This window comes from Penaeus japonicus, unplaced genomic scaffold (genome assembly GCF_977035675.1).
Source record: "Penaeus japonicus unplaced genomic scaffold, GWHDUDI00000001_assembly GWHDUDI00000011, whole genome shotgun sequence".
Classification (NCBI taxonomy): Eukaryota; Metazoa; Arthropoda; class Malacostraca; order Decapoda; family Penaeidae; genus Penaeus; species Penaeus japonicus.
In genome coordinates, this window is record NW_028234413.1 from 30,940,266 (window position 1) to 30,950,265 (window position 10,000).

Below are 10,000 nucleotides of genomic sequence, written 5' to 3' on the forward strand. Positions count from 1 at the left end.
TATTAAGTTTGATAGATATGCGTCAATTGTATCTTGTGATGTTAATAAGTCTCATTTGGTAATTTTTCTACATTTGCCGCAATCAATTCTGTTATTACCATTCTTTATTCAGTAGAACTATATATTTTTTTTATTTCTATCAGCATATCATGACAACTTCTTGGTGAGCTCTATTAAAGTAATGGAGAAATTCAAACTATATAGTTTCCCCTAAAAATAATTATTTTCTATGATATCATTGAAACGCTTTTGTTTTCTTTGAATAGCTTGAAGTACGGGTAAACTATTATATTCATATGTTTTATCCATCGGAATTACGAGTTATAAATAATTGAAAATTGGAAACAATACTGATAACTATTTTCGGTATTGGTGTAATGATGCTATCTGCGCTAATTAGAAACGATCTCACAATCTCTTGTCTAAATTTTATTCAATTATTCATGATTATTACTATTTTGAAACATTCTGCCGTAAATTGTCGCTTGCAATTTGACTCTTGTGTGCAGTGGCGACGTTTAAGTCTTGGTGGGCCATGTATGTTTAAAATTGATTTGATAATATTAAAGGCCAAAAATCTTTCTATTTATTCATAACATCTTGGCGCAACGGTATTTCCGTTAGCTTCGACGCCGCAACCACGAGTTTGAGCTCAGGTAAACTGTTATATTTTCAGGACACTTGCTTTTGTTTGTGATGAGTGTTTCGCGAGTGTTCTTTAAGAAAATAACATCCTCTTCTCGAGGTCACTTAGGTCACCAGCTATGTACGGAAGAAGGCAACATGCCACTCGATTATAAATTGAATAAAATCGATATGATAACGATATAACCTATAGTATATAGGAATTTGTGCTTTCTAAGAGATTTATTGAAATAATTACAATAATATTGATCACAGTAGTTAATATTGCTACGCCAGTGGGTCTTTGTCTTTGTGCGAAACATGTGTTAATAATAAAATGATGTAAACTGGACAAACATCTGGGCAAGAGGGGCGAAGGAACGAGGCCAGGAGAGACGCAGTTAGGCGCTGCCCCTGGGAAGGCCTTGTGACCTGATATACTTTGTGTTGCCCTATTATAAGCTGTATTGTGCAGTGTGATGTGCTGGTTTCCCCCCTGTATTGTGCCTATAGAAAAGTGTACGGGTAAAGAACTAGTGTAAATAAAGGATAGATGTTTTAGTGTGTTTATTTCGTGCCCTGCCTCGCCACGTGGTGTGTTCTGGGACGCTGTGGTGTTCGGTGCCTCTTGGAGCTGTTCTGTGTTCACGACCCTGTGGCTAGCACGCCGTCTGCCTAGCCTGCCTCGTGTTGCGTAACAATATTATAATATAATAAAAGTATTATAAACAACAGTAGAATTACCAAGAAAAATTAATGATGATCCAAGCAGACTAGGAGGTTGTCTTATAGAGTAAATTTTGCAGTTGCAAGATATGTCTTCCTCTTTCGACTTTTATCCCTCTATTTCCTCCTCCTCCTTCATCTACCATGTTCTCTGGACTTAGAATACGGCTGTTGGAGGGGGCTTGGGATTTATTCATGCATTTTCTAGGGTCCACATGGTGGAATCATTTCAATAAAATGGTGAGAGAATCAGCGAATGAAGTCCTTGGACCCATACAGACGGCACACTAGAACTGTAATCATCAAATAAATCATTATTGGAGAAGCGCACCGACTTCATTGACGGGCAAAACGACATCATTGATGTTACCAAGGTACAGGATGAGCTTCGTGACATGCAAGGTAAGTAGATGGAACCATAAAGTAAATTAAATTCGACACTTTGTTAATCCAACAACTCCATGAAAACTGACTAGAGACTCTCGAATCCCCACACCACACCTTATGTCGTACCGTGCAGTGGTAGCTTTCTCAGTTGGCAATTTTGCTGACTTAAGTTCAATCTAGCACTGCCAGTGGATGGTAATCCCGCTATTTGTCAGTAGTCAGCATTTTGGCATGGACATGGGAAGAGAACATATCACAAGAATGCATAGTCTTCCTTATCAAGACCAAGGGCAATAAAGGAGACTGTGGTACTTACAAAGTATTCTTGCTCTTATTCACTGATAAAAAAGATTCTCGCTAGAGTCATCACTAATCGCCTGATCACCTTCCAATCTGAGGAAGCGCTAACAGTGGCTCAGCACGGCTTTAGGCTAAGCGACAGCATTATCAGCTTTACGGCGTCTCCATCAAAGATCTATCCAAGACATTCGATATAGTCAATTCAGAAGTACAATAGGCCATCCCCACAAAGCCATTTAACACTCTATGATGATAGCTCACTGAAACGTCGCCACAAGAATCGCGTCAAGAGGTAACCACGGCGCGTCCTGCTCACCGTAACTGATGACGTTCTTTTCTGCTTGTCATGATTTTAATAATTCATCGTGTAACGAAATCAAACATATCTACTCACTTCTCATGATATGGTAATTTATTTGAATTGATAGAAACGAGAGTAGTATCAAGGGCGGATCTGTAGATTTTGTTGAGGTTTGGGAATGAGTTCTCTGAAGGTAACGCGGTTTAGATATTAACTCGAGGTTGAAAACGTTTTGAATTATTTATGTGAATGCAAATTGCGAAAATTGCTATTGTATCAAGACATTTTACATTTAGCCGTTAGTAATTCTTATTAATATTGCACCTTCAAAATGAAGAGAAAAGTAATTACAATGAAAGAAACTGGTGAATTAAAATTAGACATACATGTGCACTCATTGTATTTTTTGTAATGCATTGTAATCAAACTTTTTTTTCCATTTTTAACATATCAGCTAAATTATTAGCACCCATACACTGCACGATTCCAAGGCAGCAATCTGAATGACATGACCATTCCTGCAATTTAACCTTCGAGTACAATAAGTTCTAGGCTCATATTCAACAAATTCACGCATCAATCAACTTGAACGTGTCACGTGAGGCCCCTGTGCTCACTCATTGGCATCAAATGGAAAGGGAGGACGATGACCCTAGAAGTTCTGACAAAACAGCTGGTTATCATAATAACATTAAACGTAGATGATATACTCACATGTATGTGTGTGTGTGCACACACACACACATATATATATATATATATATATATATATATATATATATATATATATATATATATATATATAATATTATTTTAATATATATATTATATATATATATATATAATATCTTATATATACATATATATATCATATGTATGTGTTATATATATACATAAGAAATATATATATATATACATTTTTATATAGATACATATATATAATATATATATATATATATATATATAGATATATATGCATATGTGTGGTATTTATATGATATATTTATATATATATATTTATTTATATATATACAATGATATATGTGTATATAATATTAAATAATATATTATATATATTCTATATATATAAATAATTGTGTGTGTGTGTGTGTGTGTGTGTGTGTGTATGTAATGTATGTATGTATGTAGGTATATATACTGAATTTCAACATTTAAACGATTTGAATAGGGAAAGTAAGAGGATTGGCCTTAACTGAAATGAAAAAGCCTAAAGTCATGTTCAACAGTCGAATCAGTTTAAGCAAATATGGGTGAGGTACTAAAAAAACAAAAAACTGTGAATGAGTATGTATACCTAGGGCAACTCATCAAGACGAGTATATCCTGCAAAGCCGAGATAAAACGGCGAATCAGGCTAGGGTGGAGTGCCTTCGGTACACATAGTAATATATTACGAGGTCGTCTGCCACTATGTCTAAAGAGAAAGATTTTTGACCCATGTGTCCTCCCCGTCATAACATATGGGTCAGAAAGTACTGGAGAGGAAATTAGTAAGTGCCCAAAGAGGAATGGAAAGGCTTATGATAGGAGTTAGCTTAAGAGACAGGAAAAAAAAACACATGGATCAGGCAACAAACACAAGTAGAGGATATACTCAAGACCATTAAAAAGAAAAAGTGGCAGTGGGCTGAACATATATATCGGAGAAGGGAGAACAGATGGACAAAGAAAACAACAGAATCGGAAATACACGACACAAAGAGACCAAGGGCAAGACCAGTGACACGAATTACGTCCTGCGTATGTAACACAGATTCCCACATCCTCCATACATAACCTTAAACCTCTTCCACCTACATCCATTTACTTCACCTTCATAACTCTGCTTATTCTTCAATCAAAAGAAACTATCTAACAAAATAACTATATCACACACAAACAAATAAAACACAAAAAACTTATAAACCAAACATCAGAACACATACAAAACAACACACATCCACCCCAATACCATAACACACAAACACACACAACAACACACACACAAAATCACAACTATAACACACAAAGAAAACTAACACAACTAACACACACCTAACAATCAATAAAACCCAACCCCCTAATACACATATCAACACACACATAAATCTAATATTAAACATCTATATCTATACATATATCAGATTCTATAAAGATCATATACATATATATGTATGTTATCTTTGTATATATATGTATTATCTATAATCTATATATGTTATGTATGTATATAAATACATATATAAATACATATATATCTATATATTTATATACCTATATTACATATATATCTATTATCTTATATCTAAATATATATATATATCTAATTTTATATAGTATATTTAATATGTGTGTATATATATGTATTTATATATATGCATATCTATAAATATATTATTATATATCTATATATATCTATATATTATATATATAATCTATATTATATCTATTGCATATATATACATATACTATCCCCCCAAAAATTCTATATCTAACATTACATATATACGTATATAACTACGTATCTATATAAATAATATCTTAATCTATAATAATATATATATCTATATAACTATATATATTATATATAATATTTATAAATATATATTCAATAAAAATATATACATAGTATTATATATGTATGTATATATATGTTATTACATATGTATATGTAAGTATTTGTATATATATGTATATATATATATATATATGTATATATATATATATATATATATATAATATATAACTACGTATTTATATAAATATGTATGTATATATATGTAATACTTTGTATATATTTTATAGATATATATATATATATATATATATATTTATATTTATATATATTGTATGTATATGTATATATCTGTAGTATTATGTTATATGTATATGTAATGCTATGTATCTATAATGATATATATGTATATATATATATATATATATATATATATATATATATGTATGTATGTATATATATGTGTATATATATATTTATATATAGATAGATATAGATATAGATATAGATACATATATATATATATACATATATATATATAATGTGCGTGGGCGTGTGTGTGTGTATGATTACATTTACATTATATATGTGGGTATAAGTGGGTACAGTTTTAATTCTTTTGGAAACGGAAAATAAGCGAGATATATTATTTTGAATTTAATTTAAAAATTAATAAAGAAAGATGTTTCCACTGCATTGAGGAGCTGAAAACTGAAAAATATCGACTCTGCGCATGTGCCGACCTTGCCCGCGGAAATACAAAGAAAACATGACTTATAGGCAATGATGCCGCGTGGCATCATATATATATACATATATAATAGCACCAATTAGGAAATAGTTGAATTAACCGACAAATTTATCGACCAATCACAGACATTTGAATGTTGAGTATGGGTCTTTATTCGAATTTCAAAATTAGTATAGATATGGCTACCGGGTGCACAGGTTGTGGGGCTTTATCAAGTTATTCCATAAAGATGACAGTTCCACACTTAAGCTCTTATGAGACGACCCGTGACCCGGCCCCTCACACGCCTCCATTTAAGGTAAGTAATGCGCACGTTCGGATTAAAAATGTACCTGCCACTCGGTGGATTGATAGAGAGGGGGGGGGTGAAGCTTCATATGGCTAGGGCAAAAAAACAAAAAAAAAAAAGTTAGGTTAGGTTAGGTCAAGTCCATCGATAATGTTTTGTTGCGTACGAATATGGCGTAAAGTGTCACGAAGTGGCTTGAAAAAGGGGGGGGGGTGAAGCCCCTCCCTTGGCTTGGGCTAACCTAAAAACTAAGCTAGTTCAGGTTAGATCTATGGGTTAGAATTTGATACTGAAAAACTTAAATATCCCGCCAGAAATCGTTCAGTACCGTGTCAAGCGCGTTGTACTCAGAAAATTGGTTGCGTTTTTATCCCAAATTTACCTATATATGCATGTATGTGTGTGTTTGCGTGAGAGAGATTGAGAGGGAGAAGGCGGAGGAGGGGAAGAGGAAGAGTGAGAGATATGAACGACGTAATAGGGAGAGCTACAAATATAGTTCTGGGACTAAAAGATTTAGCGCGAGATAGAATGTGTAAGTGTAACCTAAAAAGTATATCGTTTTCTTTCAGAAGGTATATAGGATTTTACGGGAAACTTTTTCACTGATATATTGTCTTGTTCTTGACATTACTCCCCCCCCCCCCCCCCCATCATACACATCACTTATCATAATCAAATTCATCATTACTGCCAATAATCCCTTAAGATTGATAGTGATTATAGCGCCTGCCCCCAATTCTTTCAATGGAGTTTACTGACGAGCGCTATTCATGACTGTGCCCAATTAACATCGACGCTTAATTTTACACCTGTTTATCATACGTGGCAGCAAATAGAAATTCAGATATCAATCTCTATTATGTGGAAACAAAACCATCAAAAGCAATATCTATATAGATAATAGCGTCCAAATAATAGTTTTTTTTTTTACAAATATCATTGCTGATTCTACAATTGCAAGATATCATATTTGGTCGATGTGTTACAATCATACATTGCATCATATGTTTTCTAAAAAAAAATAATTTAAATTCATATTCATGACCAAAGACGATTGTTGCGAATACAGTTTTTTTCACTGACTTCAGAAAACCGGTGAACACTCTTGTCTTTTCCCTAATTCTAAATACAGAAATTACATATATAGTACTTAATGGACTGAAAACATGGCTAGTAATGCTATTCACTGGATAAAACTATCTCTCAGTCATCGAAAATAGCATGATATTTGACTGTTAATGAGGTTACATCGAATATATCTAGAACAGATTTGGTTTGTGAATCAAAAGTCAAAAGGTCTTAATATCGGATATTCCAAATGCAAAACTAACCGTAATCTGATAAGATGAGATCGCGGAAATGATGCTGATTACAATTTTCAAACTTATCTTACTCCGAAGAGACTGAACGCATTGTCAGATTGTTATCAGTCGAGTGCAGCTTCTTTCCTCAAGTAACATCCGTGCCAGAACAAAGTAAAGACCACTGGGCTTGTTTCACTTCATATATCATTTGTGTTAATAGTAGGATTAGCATTAGCATTATCATGATCATCAATATCATTAGTATTATCCTTATTATTATTATCATTATTATAGTCATATTAATTGTTATTGTTATCATCATTGTCATTATTATTGTTGTTGTTGTTATTGTTATTATCATTATCATTATTATCATTATCATTATTATCATAATCATCATAATTATTATCATTATTATTACCATGATTATCATTATTATTGTTATCATGAGTATCATTATTATTATGATTATTATCATCATTATTATCATAATCACTAATATCATTAAGATGAGTAGTAAATTCTTATCAACATTATAGTTATTATCATTATCATTAATATTATTAGTATCGTTGCTATTACCATTATCGTTATATTCATCATATAATGATATTTATCATCATCATCATCTCGTTATCATCATTATTCTCAATGGCATTGTTATCATTAATATTATCAACATCAATATCACCATCACCATCACCGTATTGCGGGAGAGTCCGGCAGGGATCGGGCAGGGCATCAATCACGTAAGCAAGGGACTTGAGCGCGGGATCTAACGCATCATTGTTAGACAATATCAGTAAAATACGTGATGCAAATAAAATAAGCAAAAGTCCATGCGTCATAATGATCAACAGTGTCCATCATTAATATGAACATGGAATACACTCGTTCAGTAATTACACAAAGGGAACAATAGCTTTAATTGTCTACTACCAATTTAAGCACTTTAGGCTTATCATACGGTCACAACTTTCAATCTTAGCAACAGCACCTGGCCAACGTTTCTGTCAGGCCTATCGCCATTTCCTCACTAATTATCTAAGTGTCTGACTGCTGTGTTTCCGATCAAGTATGAGAGCATTGTATATTGTCACGATTTTCATTGCATTGCCCTACCCTTTCTTATCTTACGTTGTACTTTAACATACGATCTGGGTTTTTTTCTCTCTCTATCTATCTCTATCTATCTATCTATCTATCTCACTCTCTCTCTCTCTCTATCTATCTATCTATCTATCTATCTATCTCTATCTCTATCTCTCTTTCTCTGTCGCCATCTCCTTTTTTCTGTCTCTTCAAATAGCTACTGTGACTGACCTAATATTTTCTTCTCTTTTTTCGTCTCTCGTCTTATCAAATCTGAACCCTTCTGCCCATCTACAAGTTTCATAAACACAAGGTAACTTCTAAAAGGCATGCAAAGTGCGGGACCCTCTACTTCCTTCCACAAGCTCTCGAGGGACCCTTCACCCTAATCCTATGCCCTTTCCTTTCCTTTCTCCTCTCTCTCTCTTTTCTTTTTCTCCTCTCTTTCTCTCTGTTCTTCTTCCTCTCTTTCTCTCTCTTCTCTCTCCCTCTACTCCCCCTGCTCTCCCTTATATCTCCTCTCCTTCTCATTCACTCTGTGATTCCCTTCGCTCTCTCTCTCTCTCTCTCTCTCTCTCTCTCTCTCTCTCTCTCTCTCTCTCTCTCTCTCTCTCTCTCTCTCTCTCTCTCTCTCTCTCTCTCTCTCTCTCCCTCCCTCTCTCTCTCCCTCTCCCTCTCCCTCTCCCTCTCCCTCCCTCTTCCTCTCCCTCTCCCTCTCTCCTTCTCCCTCTCCCTCTCCCTTTCCCTCCCTCTCTCTCTCTCTCTCTCTATCTATCTATCTATCTTTCTCTCTCTCTCTCCCTCTCCCTCTCTCCCTCCCTCCCCCTCTCCCTCCCTCTCTCTCTCTCTCTCTCTCTCTCTCTCTCTCTCTCTCTCTCTCTCTCTCTCTCTCTCTCTCTCTCTCTCTGTCACTCCCTCATTCCCTTCTTCCCTCTTACCCTCCCTCCATTTCACCCGCCTCCCCGCTTCCCTCCCTCCTCCCCCCCTTCCCTTTCACTCACTTTGGGCTTCCCTCTGAAGATCCGCGTCCCCCAGGCAATTAAATATTTATTCTTCATTACGGAGATAACTTCTCAGTCTATCTGGAAGTTTGGCAGGGAAACGGTGAATTAGAGGGGAGAAGAGGCTATAGGGGAGGTGAGTCGAGTACGTCATCCATATATAACAATGTTGGTGATTCAGTGGAGAGTCAGAAATTGGCTGCAATATGTGCAATATGAGAGGAAGTGGGGAAATAAATTTCCTATGTACGTGTTTTCCCATTGCATGAAGATAATTATCATTGTTCGAATATGAAACCTTGAACAATGTAACTGAACTAGAATACCAATAAGACTACTGGATACAATGATTACACTGACAGAGGCATGGGGATATATAATTTTAGCAGAGTGAATGCCTCTACACGATACTGCAGTCTCCATGGCAACTTAGTTTCCTGTTTCTTTTTTCTGCTAATTATGTAGTTCTGACTCGACACACCCACGCACATCACCTTTTATTGATGTGTATCATTTTGAGAGGAAACTTCATAATTCATATAAACTTAATTTCGAATACATCAAGCGCGATGATAAGCCTTACAAATTCCTTACATCAACCAGGCGTCTTGGCTGACCATCTCTTCGTTAAACCCAGTTTGTGAGTTACCGAGAACTGCCGCCCATCCGAGGGACAAGGATTGTGTGAGGCCCCATGTGTTTCCTTC